Source organism: Pelodiscus sinensis, chromosome 13 (genome assembly GCF_049634645.1).
Source record: "Pelodiscus sinensis isolate JC-2024 chromosome 13, ASM4963464v1, whole genome shotgun sequence".
In the NCBI taxonomy this organism is placed as follows: Eukaryota; Metazoa; Chordata; order Testudines; family Trionychidae; genus Pelodiscus; species Pelodiscus sinensis.
In genome coordinates, this window is record NC_134723.1 from 5,552,336 (window position 1) to 5,578,027 (window position 25,692).

Consider the following 25,692-nt stretch of genomic DNA (forward strand, 5'->3'; position numbering starts at 1 on the left):
TTACTTTCGAGAGAGCGTCCACGCAGTCTGGATGCTCTCTTTCACAAACTCGCATCACTTTTTTGATGTGCTTTTGTGTGTGGACATGCTATTGCGCAAGAAGTTTTTGCATAAGATCTCTTCCGATAAAAGCTTCTTGCGCGAGAAGCCTGCAGTCTAGACATAGCCACAGTGTGCACTGAAATGAACTCAAAATGGTGCCTGAAACTGCAGAAGAGCAGAAAACAACATATGGCAGATGTTAGAATGCAGCTTAATGAACTACTGGAAGGCAAAAGCCTGGGATAAAAACTTGCATAGAATCCTCAGAGATTTAAAGTTCCAGTACAGAGAAAACAAAGAATTACATAGCTATGCACACAGCCATTTGGACCCCAGAAATATTGAGTAGAGACATGAAAAGTGAAGGTTTTTTAGTCACCTCAGAGGGACTGTACCTTCAAGTGCAGCCAGGAATGTTACTGAAGTTCAGGACATAGCAAGGAGCAGCTGGTGGGAAGGCTCACCTGAGAAAAGCAGAGAAAAGGTCTTTGTAAGTATCTGGAGGGATAGGAATTGGAGCGGACCAGGGCTGAAGTTTGGGAGGTTTCAGAACAGTCCCGCCCTGCGAATGCTGGCTTTTTGTGAGATGTTATCAATTCTCAGGGAGACAGAGGTGAAAGGGTTTTCCATAGTAAAAGATATTTGGAAAAAAAAATCCAGCTCTCGTTGCTGGTATGAAATTAAATTTGAGGATGGACTCAAAGCTGCAGAGAACAAATGAAAAGGTCTGATCCCAGAAATATCAGGTCAGGAATAGGACTAACCTCTGAGGTTCTGGTCTTTGGGGAGGCAGGAAAACTCTTTAAATGTTAGAAAAAAATCCAGCAGTTGTCTGAAGGTGAAGTTACAAGTAAATTGCATTGTGAATCCCAAAGGTTGCCGAGGCCTCTATAGCAAGGAAATCACCAGGGCAGGGGGGCCTTAAGGGAGTAAGATAGAAGTGGGCATGATGAGAGGACAATGAAGGCAGATGAATTCCAGCACCGAGCAAAAGCAAACACGCCTCTCACCCTGAGGTTTGCACATGACTTACGCTCATTGACACAAGATTTAGTATATTCCTTAATGAGGACAAAAATTTAATTAATACATGAAGAAAATAATTTTGATGCTTATTAAAAAAACCCAAAAGACTGCCTTATGTTGCCTTATAAAGAAGTGAATGTGTCTCTCCCTTCAAACAGACAAGAGTTTGGCTGAGGAAATTGGTTGTGCCAAACACAAGTGTGATTTTCAGACATGCAGATTGGATGCGATGTGACATACTTGTCTAAAAATCCGTGGTGGGTTCAGGGATGGGAGCGATACAATGTTTGCTTTCTATCCGCCCCCCCCCCCATCCCCATCTTCAGAAATATGGGGCCATATTCACCCCGGGCCTTAATTCAAATCTATTGGACGTGACTCTTCTCTATTTGTATCAGTGTGTAAAATGGAGGCAAGCAAGAGGGGAATCAAACTCAACTGTGACTATCATGGGTCTACTTCTGAGCACCAAAGAACTCAAGGGAGGTGGTTGCCATAGGCAGGAAAGTGCCTTCCACATGCAGACCAGGACCTACTGTACCAACTGCAGTGGAATCTCAGAGAATCCATGTCAAGATTTTACAACACCGGCAGCACACACTGGTGCAGGACTTTGGGAGTTTTAATTGGGACTATGAAGACACAAGGCCAGACATGTTATGTTCAATAAAGCAGTAAGTTTTTACTTCAGAAATGAATGTTATTTTAATATAAGCCCTCCAGAAGTCTGAAACCCAAGAGCAGAGTACGGGGATGACAAAGCTACCCCTACATACATGGGGAGAGCAGAGATATTAATGACCTTAACGGCATACTGTTTCAAACATTGTGGAGGAGCAAACATATACTTTTCCATGGGTTAATATAATCAGCAGCTGGTAGATTTCAGAGGATTATCTCCAATCATTTGAGGAGAAATTTCCCTTGTGGGCATAATAAAAATTGTTAATATGTTGCTGCTGTTTTATTCAAGGTGAAAATTTTACTTTAATCACTTTCAAATAAATGAGAACCTCTACTATCACTCCCTTTTAATAACGCCAACGGAAATAGTTCACACTAAATCTAACATAATGAACACAGCATGTTCATAGAGAACCAAGTGTTCCCCTTTAATCCATAATTCCTTTGGAACTATATATTATGTCCACATGCACACCAAAAAGAGGTTTATGATTAGTGTTATTTTAATGAATAATAGAAGACTTGATGATGATTTGACCCAAAGATATTTGTCTTTTTTTATATGTACATGAAGATTTTGTTGTGGGGTACTCATAGGGAGTGTCTACACTACGGCGCAAATTCGAAATAAGGTATTTCAATAGCCCAATTTCAAATTAGACCACTATTCCGACAAGTCCTTTAATCCTTGTGGAACGAGGTTTACTGGGATGTCAGAATAGCATGCCCGTTATTTCGATTACATTTCAAAATACCAGGTGTGCTGCCAAGACACGGAAAACACCATTTCAGGAAAACTCCGGTATCTCGAAATAGTACCACAGTGTAGACATGCCCCCTATATAGTGCAATGGGGCACTGCACACTGACTAGAATGGGAACAAGTTTGCAAAGTCATCTAAGCAATGTGAATATAGAAATAGGTGAAGCTGGTAATGAATGCAAACTTTGAGTGCCCTCAATTATCCCAGAATTCTTTGCTTATCTATGATGACCTATGAAATGTATTACATTTGGTACATATAGGCTTAGAAAAATGGAGCTAGTAGGACTAATTCTGATCTCACACTATTGATTTTTGTTACTTTTGATTCAAGATCAAAATTGGGTTCATGCTTAGTGACTAGGAATCCTGGTTTTCATTCCTGCTTCTGAGCCAGCTCCTCAGCTGATGTAAAATTCAATGAGATCCAGAGAAGTTAATGGAACTATGCTGATTTACACCAGCTGAGGCTCTGAAGTCTAATTCTCTATGGTATGTCTACACTACCCTCCTAGTTCGAACTAGGAGGGTAATGTATGCATACCGCACTTGCAAATGAAGCCCGGGATTTGAATTTCCCGGGCTTCATTTGCATAAGCGGGACGCCGCCATTTTAAAATCCCCGCTGGTTCGAACCCCGTGCAGCGTGGCTACACGGGGCTCGAACTAGGTAGTTCGGACTAGGGTGCCTATTCCGAACTACCGGTACACCTCGTTTCACGAGGAGTAACGGTAGTTCGGAATAGGAACCCTAGTCCGAACTACCTAGTTCGAGCCCCGTGTAGCCGCGCTGCACGGGGTTCGAACCAGCGGGGATTTAAAAATGTCGGCTCCCCGCTTATGCAAATGAAGCCTGGGAAATTCAAATCCCGGGTTTCATTTGCAAGTGCGGTATGCCTACATTACCCTCCTAGTTCGAACTAGGAGGGTAGTGTAGACATACCCTTTGTGACTTGGGGCTTTCAAAAAGGATGGGCAATTGTAGATCCAATTACTTATGTATGAGTTGGAATTTCTCAGTATCAGAGTATTGTTAGATCATCTCTGGGAAAATTGTTACCACGGTAGTCTAAATGCACAATGAGACACCATAAATACTTTCTACAAATGCCTTGATGATGGGACTGGGGTGCAACATATAATTTTGTCCGGCAGTGTTCCCGCTAATTGTTCTTCCATGTGCAGAATAAATTTTGTTATGTGCACCAACTCATGTGCAGATGTACACCACCAAGAGAAACACATGCTGCTAGCTATGGGAGGTGGTGGGCACTCTGCTATCTCCTGTGCAGCTGCCCAAGCACTACTGGGAACACTGCTATTCGGGATTGTGGCACATAGTGGGTAAAACAGCATCTGCCATTCACTAGGTGCCTTGAAGATTTTCTTATTCAGCAGTAGCTCTAGTCAAATCAGCTTGGCTCATCTTTTCATGAATGCGACAAGAGGGAAAGGAAGCTGTGCTGTGCAGTAATAGTGCCTCCCAAGGTGGAAATAATGCTGTATCCAACTAACCTGTTAATGAAAACCCTGTGGTAGCTGTTAAGCACCATGGATAGAAAGGTGTCTTTAGTCCGGGCTCTGTGGGATCCCTTCGTGAACATGCCAACACCCTGTGACTATCACTAAAATTTCACCCTCTCCCCTGCCAACTGTCTCCCTCAGGAATCAGTGTCGAACCTCCTCTCAAAACACTGCAATGAGAAGTACTGATAAGAAATGATTTCAGAAAGAATTTAAGCAAGGGCTTTCTCATTGGCATGAGCTTCCCAAAGAAGAGTGACACAAAGCAATCGACAGGGGTTCATCTCTGCTCCAAGCTATAATGGCAGGTATTTAGATCCCAGCGTCTGGCTGGATTTTGCCACCAGTGAGTCTGGATGTAACTGGGAGCAAGTTATGACCCACCTTCCTCAACAGCAGACCCCAGGGCAAGGCAGGGAGCATCTTTGTGCTCCCAGGAGGGGTGGAGCCTCTGGCGGAAGGGGAAGGGCTGAGGGCAGCCAGCCATTAGTGCTGCCCAGAGACCACAGCACCCTCCCACCCCCCGTCCCCAAGCCAGACATTAGAGATGCCCGGAGCATGCTGTGTGGCACTCCAGTGGTGATTTAAAGGGCCTGGAGCTCTGACTGCTGCTACTGCCTCAGAAGCAGTTACCAGGGACCCTGGGCCCTTTGAATTGTTGGGCTCCAGAGCAGTTGTCCCCTCTGACCTCCATCAGTGGGCCTCAACGGTCCTGCTGTTGGCTCACGCGGTGTTGTCCTACACCTGCATCTGTGAGGTCCCATCTGTTGCCATGGCAATGAATGTGATGCCATGAATGCCTCACATGAGGACTTGCCTGGAGGTTTAAATGCAAAGAAACTACAACACGTTGCACAAAAAGCAAGTCCAAGCTCAACTGTTCAGTATGATGGACGGGAACCGGGGCCAGCCCTCTGTGGTATGGCGAGACCTCAACTGCTCCTGACATCAGTGGGATTTGAGGTTGTTCAGCACCTTTTAAGATCAGACTCAATCTGAAACAACATTCATGCTGACAAACCTCTCTTCACTCAGGGATGGGTTTTGAATCCCTGATAATTATTTACAATGTTTCTCCAAACCCTTAACCTAGTTACACTCTTTATTAGGGAATTTGGACCTTCTTCTATTCCCAGGCAGTTCCTTGGTTTAATCCAGGGCCTTCAAATGAAATGTGTAATTAGAGGCAATGCCAAACCAAATCCCTATGTCTGAACTGCCTCCTTTTTGGGGGAAATGCTGATCTGGATGTGACCTTTGTATCTTAGACCCATCTGGTTTTCAAATAATCCCACGCTACTGGATTGGCGACGAGAAAGTGCATGTTGGGTGATTTAGTTAATATTTCATTGTGAACCATCAGCTGCCAGCCTCCCATCAGATTAGCTCCAAATCTAAAAAGAGTAACAGGCACCTGATACATTTGTCCCTCATCTTTTATAGACAGGTGCTGAATGGACAGCGCAAGGCAGGAAGACAGATTATTCCAAAAGACCTGTTTTTCTTTAAAGAAATGAGTAAGACACTTTGTTTTCTATCCCCCTGTGAATAGTCAAGAGGTAGATCCACAAGGGCTACCGCAGTTTGCGGGCTGCGATGGTTATTGCCATTTCCAGAAATGCCATCTCTGAGAGGCCCTAATTTCACCATCAGCTACCTCAGCGCTGCCATTTCGCCTTCACTGTTTCACCATCAGTTCTTTCACGATCACCTGGTAGCATCTGCTGTGTCAGCATCATCTGTTTCAGCATCGGCGTGTAACCATCAGCAGTGACACCATCTGTCACTGCAGTATTAGCATGGCAGCACTTTTGTGCTTTAAAAAACCTGCACCCTTTTCTTAAACCCTGTCGGCGCCCCCCCCCCCCTTGACGGGGGTTGCCACCCTCCTCCAGGGCATCATCCAACCAGCTTAGGCCTCAGCCTAAAGTGTGGTGCCCCTTTTTAGGGGAAATACAGCCTCATGGCCTAGCCCCCAAAGTTCACTGCCCCTGCGACAGGGGAAATACGGCCTCCTGGCCTAGTCCAAAGTTCACTGCCCCGGCAATAGGGGAAATACGGCCTCCCAGCCTAGTCCAAAGTTCACTGCCCTGGTACTAGGGGAAAATATGGCCTCCCAGCCTAGTCCAAAATTCACTGCCCCGGTACTAGGGGAAATACGGCCTCCCAGCCTAGTCCAAAATTCACTGCCCCGGTACTAGGGGAAATACGGCCTCCCAGCTTAGTCCATAATTTGCAGGCCCAGAGGCCTAGTCCAAAGTTCGTTATCCCAGCCCCCCACTCGCCGGGGTCTCGGGCAGCAGGGGAAGGGGGGCCCGGGCCCCCCCCTCCACCGGGCCCCGACCCAGGGCCCTAGTAGTGGCGGGTGGCTCCCCCCCGCAACGCGCCGAACCCTCAGGGGCTTCTACAGCTCCCTGCCCTGGGTCACTCCCTGCCCCGGCGCGGCGCGGTCCCACCTGTCGGCGTCAGGCGGGTGGCTGTACTGGTACTTCCCTGGCCACGTCGGGGTTGGCAGGGTCCGGTCCGGCGCTCGGGTCACGTGGGGTCGGTCGGCAGCTCCGGCGTTCAGCCCTCTTGGCGACTCCCTCTCTGGCGCTAGCTCCAGCTTGGGCCGCAGTCTGTCTCTTCTGAGCAGGCCAGCAGCCTTTTGTACCTGGGCTCCCCTTGGAGCATGCCCAGTAGGGCTGTGTGGGTGGGGCCCTCTCCGCCCCCGGCACCAGGTGGTTTCCCTGGGTTTGAGTGCGGGGCGGGGCTGCCCATCACAAACCCCTTCTTCCACTTCGGCATGTACCATTCCCCTAGGCAACACCGTCCCCTACCAAGTCAATCACCTTTTCTTTGCTCACCATGAAAGAAAGAAATTTGCTCGAAAAAGAAAACGATTGCAACGGACCATTCAGTTCCACGAGATGAACGTTACAGATGTCTCATTCTGCGGTGATCTGGTCTCCTCTGACACCTGCGATGGCTGCTGCCTGTTTCAAGGTCCTCCATTGTGAAGGTAGGAGTGCTGCTGACTGTTAAATGAGAAGTTAAATGTGGGCTGGAGACTGCATTTTCCTACAGCACATTGCTAGAGATCTTGGGCTTGATTCTTCTCTCCCTTTGTTATCTGCATTGTGGCAGTACATAAACAACAGCACCGAATGTGGAGATGTGCCGCCCACTTAGGGGATGCAGCACACAGAGTCATTTTAGTCACCTTTGTGCCTTCCTGTTTTGGGGGGAAGGGGGTTGCTGTGCCCCAAGGTGCAACTTAGCTAAAATTCTAGCAGCCCATCCCACACTGCGTATATGTAACTGTTCTACTCAGAAATTTCCACAGTTATGTGCTGCAACCTTGCCTCTTCTGGTTACTGGCGCGCTCATCCTACCCCTGGTGGTGTCCCCTGAGCTAGGTCCTGTCTACGGTCACTATCCACAATATTTCTCTGGGGGGAAGTTTTCCTTTGCCAGTTAAAAGACTTTCTCATTCATTTTACACAATCACTACCCACTTGCAATTTGTTACCTAAGTGACACTCACTTTGCACAGGCGTAAATGACTTACACAAGTTGCAGGCCAATGGAAAAAATCAAGCCCTTTTTGTATATACAAGATGTGGCAGGGAGCTACCAAGGCCTCATGGAAGGCAGATATGTGGGCCACTGGGTATGTTCCCTGAGTAGGCTGTTAAAGATTCTGGCCCAGCCAGCCACACCTGAAGCCTGAAGGGAAGGCAAATTAGAACACGTGCAGCCACTTAAGGTGGATGCACGCACTATAAAAATACTCCCCAGGCAAGGCTAAGGGGGAAGGAGAAAAGGGATGGACTAGAAGAGAACACAAGGAGAAAGGAGCAGCCCAGAGCAAGAAAACACACCTGAGTGAGCTGATATGAAGGTTTGCTCTGTGATATCAGGAATGAGGGATTGCAGAAGGGGTGGGGGAAGTGGCCCAGGGAGGGGCTGCTCTTCAGGGTCAAGGGCCAAGCTACACGGCCTGCTTGGTGCTGCCCCCTCCTATAGGGTCCTGAGCCAGAATCTGGAGCAAGTGGGGGGAATAGGTTCCCCCCACCCCCTTTCTGGTTGGAAGGGCCAGCAGGGACTGGAGAAAGAAGGACACTGGACTGACCAATGATGAAAGAGGCTCTGGTAGCAGGGCACCCTTGCCTTTGTGACAGCAATTAGGGACACTGCAAGACTCTGAGAAGAGCGGGACCCACAGGGCCTAGCACAGACTCTGCCACAAAGAGAATCCAGGGAGCGCAGACAATCGGCTCGTTTCTGCTGGATTTCTTACATCCCATCAACATTTCTTCTGGTGTGCTACGTCTACACTGGCACGAATTTCCAAAAATGCTTTTAACGGAAAAGTTTTCCGTTAAAAGCATTTTCGGAAAAGAGCGTCTAGATTGGCAGGATGCTTTTCCGCAAAAGCACTTTTTGTGGAAAAGCGTCCATGGCCAATCTAGACGCGCTTTTCCGCAAAAAAGCCCCGATCGCCTTTTTCGCTTTTGGGGCTTTTTTGCGGAAAACAGAACCATGCTGTCTACACTGGCCCTTTTGCACAAAAGTCTTTCGGAAAAAGACTTTTGCCCAAACGGGAGCAGCATAGTTTTTCCAGAAAAGCACTGATGATTTTACATGAGATCGTCAGTGCTTTTCCGGAAATTGAAGCGGCCAGTGTAGACAGCTGGCAAGTTTTTCCGGAAAAGCAGATGATTTTCTGGAAAAACTTGGCAGTCTAGACACAGCCTCGGTGTAAGAATCTCACACGCAAGTGGTAACCTGGGTCTCTGCGCTCTGCTCTTTTGCTGGTAACTGCAATGTGTGTTCCTGGTTTAAGATCATGACCGAGTGAATCTGATTCCTGTTCAGCTTGCAGCAATTATTTTTCGAATCCACACCGTGTAAAGGGTGTCATTTTCTTTTACCTCCCTGCAAAATTCGTCAAATGCAAATTTTGTCAGCTTCTCTTTGGGTGTGAAATTTTCCCACACAGCTCCTGCTTATCTATAGAAAGCTGTAACTGGAAAGATATCTTTTTGAAAAAAAAATGCTGTGTATAGGGACTTGCATGAGAGATGTAGGGCTCTTTAGATTAACAGGAGTGCTGTAAGCAAGACATGAGGTGTAATGCTTCCATGCCACTCAGCACTGATAAGCCCTCAACAGGAGTATTGTGTCCTGTTCTGGGCACTACATATTAGAAAAAGATGTGGACAATTTGGAGAAAGTCCAGAGGAGAGCGAACACCATGATTAAAACATGACCTATAAGGAATGATTGAAAAAATTGGGTTGTTTCTTCTGGAGAAGAGAACACTAAGGGGACGGAGCATTAATCAAGTACATAAAAAGTTGTTATAAAAGTAGAGGATTATAAAATCTTTTCCTTAACCTCTGAGCACAACCCAAAAAGGACTGGGCTTAAATAACAGCAAAGAAGATTTAGTTTAGACATTGGGGAAAACTTCCAAACTATTAGGGTAGTTAAAGCACTAGAACAAATTACGTAGGGTGGTTGTGGAATTGCTGAGATTGTAGGTTTTTCAGAGCACGCCAGACAAACACGTGCCAGAAATGGTCTAGATAATATTTAGTCCTGCTTCAGTGGAGGGACTGGACTAGATGACCTATCAAAGTCCCTTCTAATCCTACCTTTCTGTGATTTCCAATTCTGCTCGTTGGGTCAGAAATTCAATTATTATAAATAGTGGTTTTCTAATTTATATTATACTGAATTAAAAACTAATTCTTTGGAAACCATTTAGGAGAAAAGAAGCTGAATCAAGATCATCCAAGCACCACAAAAATCTCTAGATAAAAGGTCACTTTTAGCTGTCCTCTGATAATTGCAAGTGTGATCTGGCATTATGGTCATCACTGGCTAAAGGCGTTGCTATAGCTACCGATGCCAACAAGCCTAAAGGAGGAGTTCGTAATCAAATAGAGAATATAAACCCAACTATCACGGTGACTGTAAGAATGGACAGGGAAAAAAATAGGCCATTATTTACAGAAAGTCTTAGATTTAGAAAGGCTTGGCACACAAATGTAGCACACACCACTCATTTGGTGGTTGGTACGGTTCTGAAAAGAAGGTCTTTATTTTAGAGAAGGATGTAGTTCTTCAGTGTATGTTTTTCTGCAAGAACAATATGTGTGTGACTTTGCCTGAAAGAGTGAATCCACACTGCTTTGTTTTTGCTGGTTTAAGAGATTTACCTGGGGAGCCACAGTCTAAGCAGATATCCCCGGAGACATAGTCCTGTTGTTGGACTCTCTGCATTCTAAGTTTTTCTCACAGCAGACTGTGGGGTACCTCCTGGAATCTATTGAAACGCTGAGTCATGGGGTCAAATTAACACACTCCTAAATCCATTTCTTAGTACCCCATAATTCATGCAGTTTTTGTGATCCAGCATCATTTGCAAATTGCTGCCAGGCAGCCTGAAGAAAGCACTGCTGAGCATCCCAAGAGCCATTAATATGCACAAAGGCCAGGTTATTAATTCGTGTGTCCCTTTGCAAGCTGTCCTTACACTGGAGGGTGTTAACCCGATCCATTATGAAAAGGTCCTTGTTGCCAGAAAGATGTGCAGAATAGTAGGTGGTGAAAAAGAAAGGAAACACCAACACCTCTTGTGAGCAGCCTCAAAATTCTGTTTTGAACACCTGCTAGGCAGTGCAAAGTGCACTGCAAAATAATTAGACTTTTTCAGTAACTGCTGTAATGTCGTTAACAATAGTTAGGGGCTGACTGACAGGAGCTAGAGCATTCTGTAACTGGTGCAGCCACGAAAGCCATATAATCTTTATGCATTTTGAAATATCCCTGTATGCCAATTTGTGTAATTTGTCTCCGAGTCCAGCATGCATTTAGAGATGTAATGGTAGCTAAAAGCTCAGGTTACTGATCAAACTGTGATCCAAAGCAGATCTTCTGTTGTTTGCTGCTTCTATATCTGCTGCAACAATAACACATGATTGGGCTTTTTAAACCCCCATGCTGTTGCCATTGCCATCTTGAGTGTGTGTGTGTGTGGGGGGGGGCACCCTCCCCCCAGTAAACCAGGAAGGAGCTGGAACATGAAGCAGCATGGATGGGGATAGGAGAGCATCACATTTGGTCCAGGGTTGTGAAATGTCACATTACAGGAAATAAACCCTTCTGAGAACACCATTTTGAACACTGGAGGAGGGTAGTTCGGGAGAAAAGGGTGAAAAAAGTGAACAGGCAGAGAGAGGCATTTCTATCTATCCTCTCACATCACGGGTGCTGGAACAATGTTATATAAAGGGGGTACTGAGAGCTATTGAACCAAACTGTAAAGCCTGTAAGTAATGGAAACCACTTCAAGCCAGGGGGTGCTGCAGCCCCGCTCTCCTGCCCACTTAGTTTCAGCACCCGTGCCTAGCCTCCAGCTGATAACCAAGACCAAGTGTTTAAATCCCCCTATGAAAGCAGTACCTAGACAGTTTTTGGGACATAGCACAGAATACTTACTGGTTGATGTTCCCTCCATTGTTACCTTAGCTCAGGTGTCACTGGGACCCACACACCTAGGGTGTGTCTACATAGCACTTTTACTTCAAAATAGCTTATTTCAAAATTTGGCGCTGGCTACACAGCACCAAATTTCGAAATAAAGCACTATTTTGACAAATCCCTTAACCCTCGTGGAACGAGGGTTACAGAGATGCTGGAAAAGTGTGCCTGTTATTAAATATATTTCAAAATAACAGGTGCATTTAAAGATGTGGAATAGCTATTTCAGGATACTTGAGGTATCCCAAAATAGCTCTGCTGTGTAGACATAGCCCTAGTGTGGTTCACTGCCCCAGGTAGTGGCGCTTATACCACTTAGAGTGAGAGATAAGAACAAGGGAGCTCTACAGTGAAAGCTAAACACCAGCTGGCTTTATAGCGCAAACGGTAGAGGCTCTTATACTGAGGTCCCAGGTTCAGATCTGCACAGTGGTGGTTACATCCTCTCTGTCTCTGTGTGGGTCTTCAGCTTGAGTTGAGCATGGCAAAACTCCTTCTTGCTGGGCTCCATGGCCAGCTGGGTGTCCTTCAAACTGTCCATGATGGGCTCCTTAGCAAATACCTAATTCAGCTCCTTAGTGTATTCAACTGTCCTGGGAGTATTATTGGAGGCCTTGTTTATTCTTCCAGAGCGCCTTAACTTTGGGCATGGTTGGATGATGTCCTGATAGTGTTCCCTTGCATTTGTTCTGGTGGCTTGTGTTAAGATGGGACTGGACCTTTCCTCTCCTCAAAGGGCCTGAAGACCCAATACCGCAGGATGAATTAACATAGAAACATGGGTCCTAGTTATTAGAATGGATCGGGGAAGAATATATGAACTTGCCAAACTGGAAAAGCAAAGAAACAGACCTGACAGTATGCCAGCATTTGAACAATGAGCTGACATCTGGAACAGAAGACAACACACAAGTAAATAGACAGGCCGGTACAGGGGTGAAGCAATGCAATGTGGAATAGTAATGGAAAGGCTGCCTGAAGTGGTAGTTAATTTGAAACGGAGATACATCAACATGGACCTCATGCTGGCATAACTCTTCCAGGATAAAATGAGGTGACTGGGCAACAAAATGGCACATGAATTTTAATGCTGATAAAATGCAAAGTAATGCACATTGGAAAACATAATTCCAACTAAATGTATAAAATCATTTCATTTAGCTGTTACCATTCAAGAGCGAGATCTTGGAGTCATCGTGGATAGTTCTTTGAAAACATCCGCTCAGTGTGCAGCAGCAGTCAAAAAAGCAAACAGAATGTTCGGAATCATTAAAAAGGGATAGAAAATAAGACAGAATATTTTATTGCTTCTGTATAAATCCATGGCACACCCACATCTTGAATACTTTGTGCAGATATGGTCACCTCATCTCAAAAAAGGTATGTTGTCACTGAAAGTTCAGAAAGGGGCAACAAAAATTATTACAAGTATGGAATGTCTGTCATATGAGAAGAGATTAATAAGACTGGCACTAGTCATCTTAGAAAAGAAGAGACTAAGAGGGGATATGATAAAGATCTATAAAATCATGACTAATGTGGAGAAAGTGAATAAGGAAGTTATTTACTTGTGTCTACAATACAAGAACTAGGGGTCACCAACTGAAATTAATAAGTAGGGGTATATCTACACTACCCTCCTATTTCGAACTAGCGGGGTAATGTAGGCATACCGCAATTGCAAATGAAGCCCAAGATTTGAATTTCCCGGGCTTCATCTGCATAAGCGGGGCGCCGCCATTTTTAAATCCCCACTCGTTCGAACCGCGTGCCGCGAGGAGTAACGGTAGTTCGAACTAGGAAGCCTAGTTCGAACTACCTAGTTCATGCCACGTGTAGCCGTGCGGCACGGGGTTCGAACGAGCGGGGATTTAAAAATGGCGGCGTCCCGCTTATGCAAATGAAGCCCGGGAAATTCAAATCCCGGGCTTCATTTGCAATTGAAGTATGCCTACATTACCCTCCTATTTCGAAATAGGAGGGTAGTGTAGACATACCCTAGCAGGTTTAAAACAAACAAAAGGAAGTATTTCTTCACATAACAAACAGTCAACCTGTGGAACTTCTTGCCAGAGGATGTTGTGAAGATCCGGACTTTAACAGGATTCAAAAAAGAACTATATAAATTCAGCGAGGTTAGGTCCATCACTGGCTATTAGCCAGGATAGGTATGAATAGTTTCCCTAGCCTGTTTGTCAGAAACTGGGTATGGGCGACAGGGGATGGATCACTTGATGATTACTTGTTCTGTTCACTCTCTCTGGGGCACCTGGCATTGGTAATTGTTGGAAGATAGGATACTGGCCTAGGTAGACCTGTGGTCTGACCCAGTATGTCCGTGCTAATGTTCTTAGGGTCTTGTGACAGAATCATGTCACTTTCAGAGCGAATTAATTAAGGCAGGAAAATATACTAAATGAATAAAATAAAGAACTCTTGTGAGTGGACACAGTTGATGCCAAAAAAGGATGTTCTACTAAAAAAGCTTTCCCATGTAGACAATTCCTTAGAGTCCCTATGACATTCTGAACATGTGGAAGATGGAGAGCTTGTGCTTAAGTGCTTTTAAAACATGTTTACTTAGTCATTTTTGTCTGGGTACATTGCTATGAAATAGCCCACCTTTCGGTGGGGTCTCAGCAGAGGGAATACTTCATTTGACTGGGATTTTCTCAGTAGTTATTCTTCTGTGAATAGAACTTGATATTTCTAAGATCCAACACCAGTGGTAATGGCTACAAATACTTTCTATTGTAACTTACTAAATTTCGCTTTCAGAAATAAATCCACAAGTGCATTCCAGCCAATATAATCTTTTACTGCCAATAGAGACTGATTTGGTACTATTAATCATTCTAGCCTTGTAAATTGTGGACGGCTCTCTTGCAAAGTGGAAAGTAATGCTTCCAGCAGTAACATTATTAACTGAATCCTGGGTAGCTATAACAGAAATTCATGATATACAGCTTACGACGTACCTGGAAACACAGCTGTTCCTTGAAGTCTGAGCTGATCTTTGATTTCAATATGCAAGACGTATTGTTGGAAACTTCTACAATGAAGCTGGAGAGGTTGCAGCTTTTGTTTTTTTGGCAAAAAAGCAATGGATGTTAGTCACCGCTGAGTTCATGTCACTTCTTATTTTTCGTCAAGACCAGAAACTACTGTCATTGTCTTTATCCTTTAATATGAATATTAACACAATATTTTTATGTAGAAACACACAAGTTGAGTGCATTACCAGGATTGCATTTTACAACTCACATTTTGCAGTTAAATGCACACTACATGGCTACGTCACCATTTTCGCGATCGGGGCTTTTTTGTGCAAAACAAATCTGAGCTGTCTACACTGGCCCTTTTGCGCAAAAGCTTTGCCACAAAAGGGACGTTTGCCCGAACCGGAGCAGCATAGTATTTCCGCAAGAAGCCCTGATTTCAGACAGTAGGAAGTCAGTGTTCTTGCGGAAATTCAAGCGGCCAGCGTAGACAGCTGGCAAGTTTTTCCGCAAAAGCAGCTGACTTTGCGGAAAAACTTGCCAGTCTAGACACAGCCCATGTGTCTCCTCATGCAGCTGTTCCCACTCGCTGCTCAACCAGGATTCTTTCTTCACCACCAACATCCTTCTCTTCCCATATGGTGTGTTGCCATCTTCACCTAAGAAATATGAGGACTATAGAGCAAACGCCTGACCACATTAAATTCAGACACACCACATTTTAATGAGGGATGTTAAAATGTGGGTAGTTGTGTAATTGTGTAACTGCTGAAAAACTCAGTGGTTACATGGACCCGCAGCTGGCTCCCCAGGAGCCAGTGAGTGCTGCTCCTGGGGAGTTGGCTGCCACCCCATGCTGCTGCCTCTGTATCAGATGCAGCCGCACAGGCTCCCTGTGCATACCAGCTCCCAACTGCCTCCCTGTGCTGCTGCTTCTGATGCGGTGTAACCATATAACATTAACTGATATGCCCCGGCATATCGGTTAACTCTCTACACAGCTATACATTCACATCCCTAATTTTAATTCTGTTTATGATAAATGTACTAGACCAGATACTCATTTACACAAAAGATCATTTGGATTGTCCTTGAAGTGTAAAGGAGTCCCAAAGTGAGTGCAACTGGAAATAAGAGTCAGGTCCATCATTTTACCTCAGGACATCTATTAGGTCTATGGTATATTTACTTCATGCTACCTCCGGAAACTTACTGTTGGGATGAGATACTGTTTGATCCTAGTTTTTTTTTTTCCACCTTGCACTTTCAAATTTCTGTGCTCTCGCATAGAAACTTTAGTTTTGTCATTTTTCTTAATCTAAACTTTAATCTGAAAATACCATTTTGCTCTTTGGTGGTTACAGAGGAAAATCTAATCTTTGGTAAATGGGAAAGCCTAAGGATGTGACATTCAGGGTTAGTAAGTGGTGTAGACTGTGACAGGCTGTGGGCTTTCTATGCCTGTAAAATGGGAATGATATGATCTCCCTTCCTGAAAGGGGAGTTTTAAGGTGCCATTCGTTTATTTATATAGTGGCTGAGATGCTCGGATGAAGGTGCAAGATACTAGTTCTCAGATCATTTATTGCATGCTAGATTGTGCCCTTCTCTTAATCAGTCAAGCGGAGGACTGAGGCTCCACCTCACAACTTGCTCTGCTGAGAAGGACCGACCCAGATCTTGGGTACAGATCTGGTGTGGAGCAGAGTGGAGCAGGTGGCACCTGAAGAGCAGTATGTGAGCTGCAGTACATTCTCCACCAGACTTATACCCTAGATCTGGGTCAGGCCCACTCACTGGCTAGAGCAGGGCTGGGCCATAACTTTCAAAGGAGAGTCACTTCATGAATTCTGGTACATGGGCATGGGCTGGGGCCAAGCCCCCCAGAAGGGGCGAGGCTGGAGCTGAAGAGAGAGAAAGAGAGTGAGTGTGAGACACATTGTGTGTGACACAGATTGAGAGTGTGTGGCACAGAGACTGGGAGAGTGTGTGTGTGACTGCCACCGCCACACACAGTCACTGAGTGTGTGTGCCGGCTGCTGCTGGGTAAGTTTCTGAGAGAAGCCATGCTCCTGTCCCTTAGACAGGGAAAGCTGTCCTGCCCTGTTGTCTCTTCCCTCTCCCGCTCTGTAGAGATGGGGCATGGGAAGGATGGGGGGGGGAGTGTATGTGGATGAGAGACCGCGCACAAGCACTGAAATCTTAGAAACAGGGCACTGCCTCTTAAGACTGGCACTCCTCTGAGTCACTTACCATCTATGCTTCATATTGGAGCAGCTCTGCTGTGTGTCTCCCTCTGGACGCCAGCTCCGTAGAGCAGGGGTGTGGGAGAGTCAGGAGAGTGCCCTGATTTCAGCACTCCCCTCATGCACAGGGGAATCCTGGGACCAATTCTGCAGCAGGACAGAGCAAGGTGGGGAAAGGGGAAGCTGAACACACCTCTGGCTGAGTATGAACCTCTGCTAATCCACTGGGAGAGCTGCAGAGAAATGCCAGGTGGGCCCAGGGACTGTTTTTGCCCATCTTGACTAGAACAACTGGCCATGCACAAATGAGGAAGAAAGCTGCATCCTTTCAAGGACTGTAGTAAATTTCTTCCCCTTAAATTATGAGGGAAGGAAAGTATCAGAGAATGGATGCCAGCCGGGGTTACTCATGGTGATGTTCAGTTTAAGCTCAGCTCCTTGCTCAGGGCAAACCCAGTATTGAGCTCACTAATATTTAGTAGAGTAGATGTAACGTGAGATTGGATGCAGAACTGCTAGGCTATTGATCATGCCCCATATTCCTCTGCTCCTCCTCCCTCCTGCAAGTCTGAAACACAACAAGGTATTTTTAAATTTGTGACTCATACTTGTTTCAGAAGGCGGTCAATGGAAGAGGTTTCCTTCAGGAGAAAGGCAGACCCCAAACTTCACAATTGGAATGCAAGAAAAAAATTACCTTTCTTCATTGTTTCCAGGTAAAGAGATTTGTCGCAGTTGCATACATATATGGATTATGCTCTGAAGGAAACCAACAGCCTCTGTCAGAAGGTTACCTTCTGAGAAGTGTGAATTTCATGATCTCAAGACAAATGTTTGTCACGAAAAGCAAGAATTGCGATTTGAACACAAATAAATGTGTACTCCTCTTCTGCTAGGTTTTCCTTAGCTCTTTTTGACATGTAAAAATATCCTGCTTTGGAAAACGATAGAGTATTATTTTAAGAATAAGAATAAACAAATTTATCATAATTGAACTGAAATTCATGAAAATTAACTCTTTTGGTGTGTAGAGAAGGGAGTGAAATGGTTTCCATGGCAATGCCTGTCTTACCTTTTAGACAGAGGACAGCTTGGAGCTGTAAAATGAAGTCCCCTTTTACACCTCCTTTCTCATACTAACAGAAAAACTTCCTGTGCTTTAAACCATCAGAGGGACTTATATTTTCTCATAAATCCAACTTCAAAATCAATTTCTACTGCAAATTTACCTTAAGTAATTATTTTAATAAGTCAATCAAAGAGTTAATGACAATACAAATCCTTATTTTAAACAGAACGGCCCATATTATCCTCCCAGGGATCAGTGGGGAGTTGTAGAAATATAGCAGAGAATTTGACCCAATAGATTGAATTCCTCCCTGATGCTACACCAGTAACTTAATTGGAGTTGTGCCAGGGATAAATTTGGCCCATCGCAAGTTCAGCTCTTTCCCATCATTAGGATTATTCGTGAAGAATGTTATTATAACCTATTTCTGAATCCAGCCATTGTGCTTCATTATGATTTGCTTTTGATTCTGTTACCATGTGAACAAAGAAATATGTATAGCTGCGGCACATGATCTCAGAATGTCAACTGTGGGGTGCTCTCCCCTCCTAAGCTGATTGGTAAGACACGCGGTGTCCTTTGGCAGCTATTTGAAAAGTTGCATGCATGTTTAGATCGAAAATTAATTGGGATTAAAGTAACTAAGTAGCAGGTTAAGGAAAAAAAATGTGTAACATCTGAAAGCCTATAGTTTTCACTGAGAAAACCTTCACCATAAAGCAAAATTTTATAACTACGGATCAGGTCTTCAGCTGCTGTAAATCGGCCTAGCCCCAATGACTTTGTTGGTCATTGATTGCAGTAGAGTTCTGCTGATTTACACCAGCTGAAGATATGGCCCTGTATGTACAGGTCCATCCTGCAAGCTCTCAGTGTGTGGCTCTCTTATTGAAGTCAATGTGTATGACATGAGAAGTCTTGCAGAAATTCCCCCTAAATAAATACTCATACTTTAAGAAGCTTACAAACATAATTCATTGTTATTAAAGACCCAGATCCATTACAGCTGGTCCCCGAGTTGTGAACAGTCGATTTGCGACCGTTCGCATTTATGACCAAACCTCCCATTAAGCGGTTGTAAAAGGCGGTCCCTGAGTTACGAACACGACCCTCGGTTATGAACAGCGCAGTCGCTATGTAACTCAACGGGGTCCGACTTACGAACATTTCGAGTTACGGCCAAGTGTTTGGTCCCTAACTCGTTCGTAACTTGGGGACTGGCTGTACTGTGGCTGACAAGTAGGAAGCAGAAACCATGATGCAAAGATGCCACAATGTCTTTACAATGTCTCAGTTGCTTATTTTACTAACAAAACCCGATGTCCATGGCTGACAGCACAGCAGAACCAGTACACTATGGAAGAGGGAGTTAGATCCACTCCACTGTCAGGCATTGCTGGTAAAATTGTTGGCTACATTCAGATTCTAGAACCTTGATAATTGGTGACCATGTGCAAGACATGCTAGAACCCAGGTGGAACATCAGAATCCAGGCAGAAATTGCCATGATTCCAGTTACAAAAATCATCTCTTTGACTTTCAAACTGTGCCAATTTAACTGTTCACTGAAAAGTTAAGTTATGGAGCTCCTCAAGAAGTGGCTTTGTTGAGTACATTCAGCTGTTTGGTCTGTTGCATGTAAACAACGCCCAAATTGTCTTGCTCTGGCACACAACCATTCTTGCTTAAAGTCTGGATTGTTTCTACCTCATTCATTCCAAAGTCCTGAGCTGAAGCATTGTCCAAGGCATTACAACTTCATTCTAAAAGGAAGGAGGCAATTGTATTTTTCAGTCTCTCTCCTTTTTTGCCAGCTTGTATATTATTTTATCATCAAGGTGGAAGCTCAACATTTGTTTTCATTGCTTGCTATGTTAGACAGAATTTCCTTTATGTAATCTGAACCAGGGAACGTAATGGGTCATATGATTTGTTTTGCAGCTTGTGCACTGCAAATTCATGCATGAAGGAGCAGCAGCAATGTTCCTTCTTTCCCCCCATCCATGTGCAGAATAAATTTTGTTATGCACACCAACACATGTGTAGATGTGCACCACCAGTAGAAATACATGCTGCTGACTATGGGTGCTCTGCTAATCAGCTGGGTGGCATTTGAATCTGTGCTGGGTGGCTGCACAAGTACATTGCCTGCAAGGAACACTGCACAGTGCCCTCTATGGTCAGATGGAGCACTGCACACAGTTCTCTTGGGCTAGTGGGGCAGTTGGCCACTCCATGCACCTGAAGCTAGGTCTACACTACACCCAGAAGTTTGATTTAAGATCCACAACTCCCGCTAGATCAATAATGTAGCTGGAGTTGACATAACTTAAGCAGAGCTTGGCTCCATCTCCAAAGCGAGAGGTTGAGTTGAGAAACATTCCTATCAACTTCCCTTAGTTGCAAGGAGTACTGGTGCCACCGGAGCTGCCCTCAAAATTCAATTTAGAGGGTCTTTACTAGACCCACTAAATCGAACCCTGGAAGATCGATTGCCAGAGTGTGGATCCTCTGGTAAGTGGAGACATGGCCTAAGTCTCTATGACAGTCTCATTCCAGGCTATGCAGGGTGTTAGTTGTAGACTCACTGGGCATGTCTAGACTGCATCCTTCTGTCGGCAGAGGGATGCAGATTAGGCAGGTCGACGTTGCAAATGAGGCAGGGATTTAAATATCCTGTGCCTAATTTGCATAAAAATGGCCGCTGTGTTTTGCTGTGTTTGACTCAACACTTTGTCGGCAAAAAGTGGCAGTTTAGAGGGGGATCTGTTGAGAAAGAAAGCCTTTTTTGACAGATCCTGTAAGCCTCGTCTGGCAACCACCTCTGCTTCTCCGCTCTTATTCTCCCAGCTGTGGTGAAGCTGGCCACTAGCACTTCCTGCATTAACCCATTGGTTGCCAGATCAGCCTAGGCTATATGCACCCCATGACACAACCTAATGATCAAACTATGATTCCAGTCAAGTAAATTATTCGGAGAGTGTTCGGAAACTGCGGGGCTTTGTTCCATTTCTATTACTTCTTCCCTGACCCCATCTCTTCTGACCTGCATCACTCCAACGCTAATAAAATGTGCCCTTGGCTTTTTGTTTAATGTACATGGCCACCCCTGAGTTACTGTTTGCCGAAAATGACTTAAAGGAGAAGATTAGGTTGCAGTTTCATAGAAAGGCCCCCAAGTTACTTTGCAGAGACCAGCAGGGGGTGGGGAAGGCCTGGAAATATAAATGGACTCCAGTGCCCTTTAGAATACCTTTAAGACTCTCTTGTTTGGCATCAGCTGCTCCTAATACTGCGTCCTGTGGTTTGCTACAAATTACACCTCGCTCTCAGTCCAATTCAATTGCAACTCTTGCACGATAGACCCCGTTCCCCGAAGAAGTGGAAGAGGAGGAGGAGGAGAAAGCATATTACAGTCATTCATTCCACCTCTGCATAACAAAGATGAGTGGCCCTCTGATCTGCAGCAGAAAAAAAAGGGAACAGCTCCAAATGCGATTACAAAGGGCTGTAAAACGACTGCCATTACATAATGCCCACAAAGGGCAAAGGAAGAAAAACGGCTTGGGTTTGCGAGCTGCCGTGAGAGGTTTTAGGAAGTATTTTTGTCTCAGGGGAATATCGGTTCTGGAAGGCTGAAGGGTGTTTTTTAGAACAATGCTCAGGAGAGGACTGGGTTAAAAGCGCTATGGGCCAGCATTGACATTTAAGCAGGTTAGTCAGGAGATCTGGGTTCAGTCCCAGCGATGCTACAGAGTCCTTGTTTGACCTTGGAAAAACACTTCATTTGCCTCACTTCTCCCTCTATAAAATGAGGGTAATAGCGCTGCTTTTTTCTCCCACCCTTTGTCTGTCTCGACTTTCGTGGATTGAGCATTCGCAATAACATCTGCTGAAGCTTCTGCACTGCAGGGACAGGTCACCTCAGCTGTCAACTCTTCAGGGAAAGGCCTCTTTCACACTCTGTGTACGTACAGATCCTGGAATTGGCTGGGCCCTCTTCTAGGCCAAGGGTGGGGAAACTTTTTTGGGTTGGGGGCTTCTTACTAACAGAAAAATCAGTCAGGGGCCACACGAAAGGGAGAATCAAAAAACAAAAATAAAAAAATCCAAACTCCACATTCCCCTCACACTCCAGAGCCTAAGGGGCCCAGTCTAGTAGATTTTAAGCCCCCCTTACATTCTGAAGGGGGGCCAAAATGAGGAGTTCAACCCCAAAGCTGGGGCAGGGGCAGCCCCGGGCTTTGGGGGGCCAGATCCAGGAAAGTCGAGGGCCAGATCCAGCCCCTCAGGCCGTAGGCTTCCCCAACCCTGTTCTAGGCAGTGGTTCTGGAACAATCTGTATACTGGGTCTGTGGGAGCCACTGAAGCAAATTGTAAACCCTACCTGTGATGGAAACCACTTCAAGTCAGAGTGTGGGGCAGCACCCCCCAACATCAGCTTGGATGTCTCCAGGCTCTACTGTAATATAATATAAATAACACTAATTTTAATTAATTAAAAGTCATCCCTCAAAATCCTGGCAGTCTTCCTGTTAGCCCCTCATCCCCCAGTTTCTTCTCTCCCCACAGTGTTGTCTCCATCTTTTGTTCTTGCCCCCAAAGTAGTCCTCACCTCCCTGTTTTCAGATGGTCTTCTGACTTGGCCACGAATGGTGAATAGCAGATACTGATCTTCTCTTAGGGCGCCCTGGTTTTAAACTAATTGGAAACAAAGGGAAATGCCATCAGTGGCCATCTTTACTCGTCCACATTCAAATAATGACATCTTAGGTGAGGACAGACTGGCGTTAGTCCAGCTGAGAACAATTGGAGATAGCGGCCATTCTAGTCAGAGAAAACTGATAAAAATGGTTTAAACTTTTCTTGATATCAACATAAGCAGCTTTAACAAATACACCAAACACCATGACAGCTGTCAACTATTTAGTGGTCATGACAGCTGTCAACTATTTAGTGGTCATGGCTGATTTAGAGGATGTAGTTATGTCTGCCAATTGGTAACCAGAGGTTAGAGTAGTTGCCACTGAGCAAAGAACTTTACTAGAATAAGGAAAACAGCATTACCCTTAAAGCTATACTTGTCACTCTCCCTCTTTCTCTCTGACTCATGGTGGAGCTTCTGCCTACTACTTTCTCCTGCTCTTCCTTGCCTGGTGTTCTGCTACAGATTTAAAGAAAACATACATAATCAAACCGATTTCCCTGGAATTTTCTGTCTGCATAATTTACAGATTTGGTGCACCGCTGCAGAAGAAATCCTGGATATGCTCCAGAAATCAATCAAGCTTCATTTTAAAATAGAAACTTTAAGGGGAAAAAATCTATTCTTACTGTAATTTTTAATGAGATACATATGCTCAAAAATCTTGTTTCACCTCACATTCCTTTCCCTTACTGCAAAGAACTATACCTCAGCAAGTGCTCAGCTCAGAATAACCTCCTTGAAAATGTAATGAAATTAGACGAGGGAATACAAAGAATTTAAGTAGAAATCCTAGGTCTTATTGAGAGTAAAGATTCTAATTCAAGAAATATTCCTAGTCATGAGATCAGGTTTTACAACCTGGAACTAGACTTGACTTAATATCAGCAAGTGTCAGATTCTTTGACAGAAGAATTTGCCAAGTATTGGAAAGTGGTTATTGCAGTCATAATGCACACTCCACAATGGATTATACGACACTCACATAATCAGTATTTCCTCAGTCTCCTCTTAATATGAATCAACACTGAGGCACACGTATAATATTAACCGAAAAGCCAAACCCTCAAACCAATATAAAGCCACATCACTGATTTATACTTCAGGACTCAAGCTACATCTAGACTGCACTGTTAAATTGGAAAAAGATACACAATTTGCAGTATGCAAATTGCGTATCTTTTTTTTAATTTACTTTTGAAAGAGGCTCTTTCGAAATTTGGCATGTCTATATGGCACCAAATTTTGGGGAAAAGTGCTCTTTCAAGCCATCCCTTATTCCTCGTATAATGAGGTTTACAGAGTGACGAAAGAGTGCGGCCCTTCTTTCACATTTTTTTTTTTGAAAAAAGGACGCGTTCCTTGGATGCGGAGTTGCTTTTTCAGGATACTTCTGGTATCCCGACATAGCAATGCAGTCTAGACGCAGTCTGCAAAGATTGGTCAATCTGATTCTAAGGGGCAGAGAACAAAGGGGTTGGACTGGAGGAGAAATGCCATTCCTCATGAGGTCATGCAAATTCAGAGGAAGGAAGGAAATAGCTACTGATCTGAGAAGGATCCAAATAAGAACCCACCTAGAAGAACGAACTTTTCAGAACTGAAAGACGTCAGAGCACCTGCTTCTCCTCGTGTATTGGTATAACCCAGAACAAACCCTTTGAAATAAGAATCTGGCCCACTGATTTCAGCTACGCCACTCTAAATACAGAATAATTCCTAGATAGCAGTGGAGATACTCTGGAGTGGCAGTGACGTGAGATCCAAATCTGTCCCAATGTGCCGCATCAGTGAGAGTGGACAATCTGGATCACAGACGGTAATGCCTACATCCTAAATTCTACACACATGCAGCAAAAGGCATTGAAGGAGGACAGGGAAGGTACAGCAGGTGGGCTCTACCTACCGAATGAGACGCCTGTGACACACAAGCACTTCAGTGCTGGGCCAAGAAGAATTAAAGAGGAGGCAATTAAAGAGGGAGGCAGGGTTGACTATGTCCCACTTAAAAGAAATGATAATGGACATTGTGATGTTGAGCAGAGGTAACAGCAAAATGAGACTAAGGTATATTCGCCATGAAGCTGAAGAGTTGCTTTTTGGGAACCTAGCACTGCAGATCCCTTAGGAAAAGCGATTTGGGTTCAACTGATGTTTTGGGCAATGCTGCCTATTCCCAGTAAGCAAAGTTTGGGCCCGTAGATGCCTCAGGAATGAGAAGAAAGGAAAAGATGGCCAGATTTCCTGGCAGTGATACCCCGTGAGGAAGAGGGGCGGCTCCTCCTAGGGTACGAGCTGGTATTCATGTCCAGGAATATCATTCTACCCCAAAGGTTTGGTTCAGTAGACTCAAGAAGTGTGTGGGCTAGATTCTGCCTGAGTCCCCAACAGCGAAGAAGGAGAGAAGGTCATGAGGGTGGGAAATGGTTGAAACAACTTCTCTTTGCTATGGGAGCACTAGGCAACAAGAACCACTTAAAAACGGGAGTCCTGAGGTGGGAAGGGCTGGCTGGAGGACCATCTGATGGCCTGTCACCCCTTTGCAGTTTCCACCAGCAGAATTCCTACACGCATGCAGAGGACTTACTTGTCAGTCCAGTAAGTAGGCCCTGTACTTTCCCAGGGGACCATGGTCTACATTAGAACTACCTCCTTCAAGCAGACCCCTGAGCTAGACAAAAGCAGAGTTCACCCTCCCTCCCCTCTCTGGCTTGGGTAAGCAGTGCTTCCCTCCTGTCCCTCTTCCTCCTCTCCCAATGCATGGAGAGCTTGGTTTCATTCTCCTTTACCACTCATCGGTTACAGTGGCAACACAACGTGCTCGCCTCTGGGGTGAATTGTTTCCTGGGTGCAGAGATCTGGCAGCGGGAGAGAGACGCTACTCACAGCTCCATGCACCAGCACGAGTGAGTCTGGCCTCCTCTTCCAGAAACTGGGTTAGCCTAATAATTCGCCTCTGTGTTTGGGTCCAATTCTGTGTTGATTGATACCCTGCGCGGTGCCGTTGCTTCAGGGAGGCTGCCGAGGGTTTGTCTCACGCGGTATGTTTTGCAAACTGAAGCCATAGAGAACCATTGCTGCACTATGAATTGAAGATGTCC

The 25,692-nt window shown here is 45.0% G+C and overlaps 2 long non-coding RNA genes across 4 annotated transcripts in view; one reads left to right on the forward strand and one right to left on the reverse strand.

The window, feature by feature from the left end:
* Positions 1-9,849, reverse strand: part of LOC112543770 (uncharacterized) — a 46,953-nt gene extending 37,104 nt beyond the window's left edge. Inside the window, exons 1-2 of the long non-coding RNA XR_012906980.1 lie at positions 9,682-9,849; positions 6,886-7,056 (exon numbers count right to left, since the gene is read on the reverse strand). This is a non-coding gene — a long non-coding RNA (uncharacterized LOC112543770). The remainder of the gene's footprint in view (positions 1-6,885; positions 7,057-9,681) is intronic.
* LOC112543768 (uncharacterized) overlaps positions 4,866-25,692 on the forward strand; it is a 79,891-nt gene continuing 59,064 nt past the window's right edge. For all 3 annotated transcript variants that reach the window (XR_003086995.2, XR_003086993.2, XR_012906979.1), the window contains exons 1-3: positions 4,866-5,002; positions 5,483-5,556; positions 6,894-7,040. This is a non-coding gene — a long non-coding RNA (uncharacterized LOC112543768). The remainder of the gene's footprint in view (positions 5,003-5,482; positions 5,557-6,893; positions 7,041-25,692) is intronic.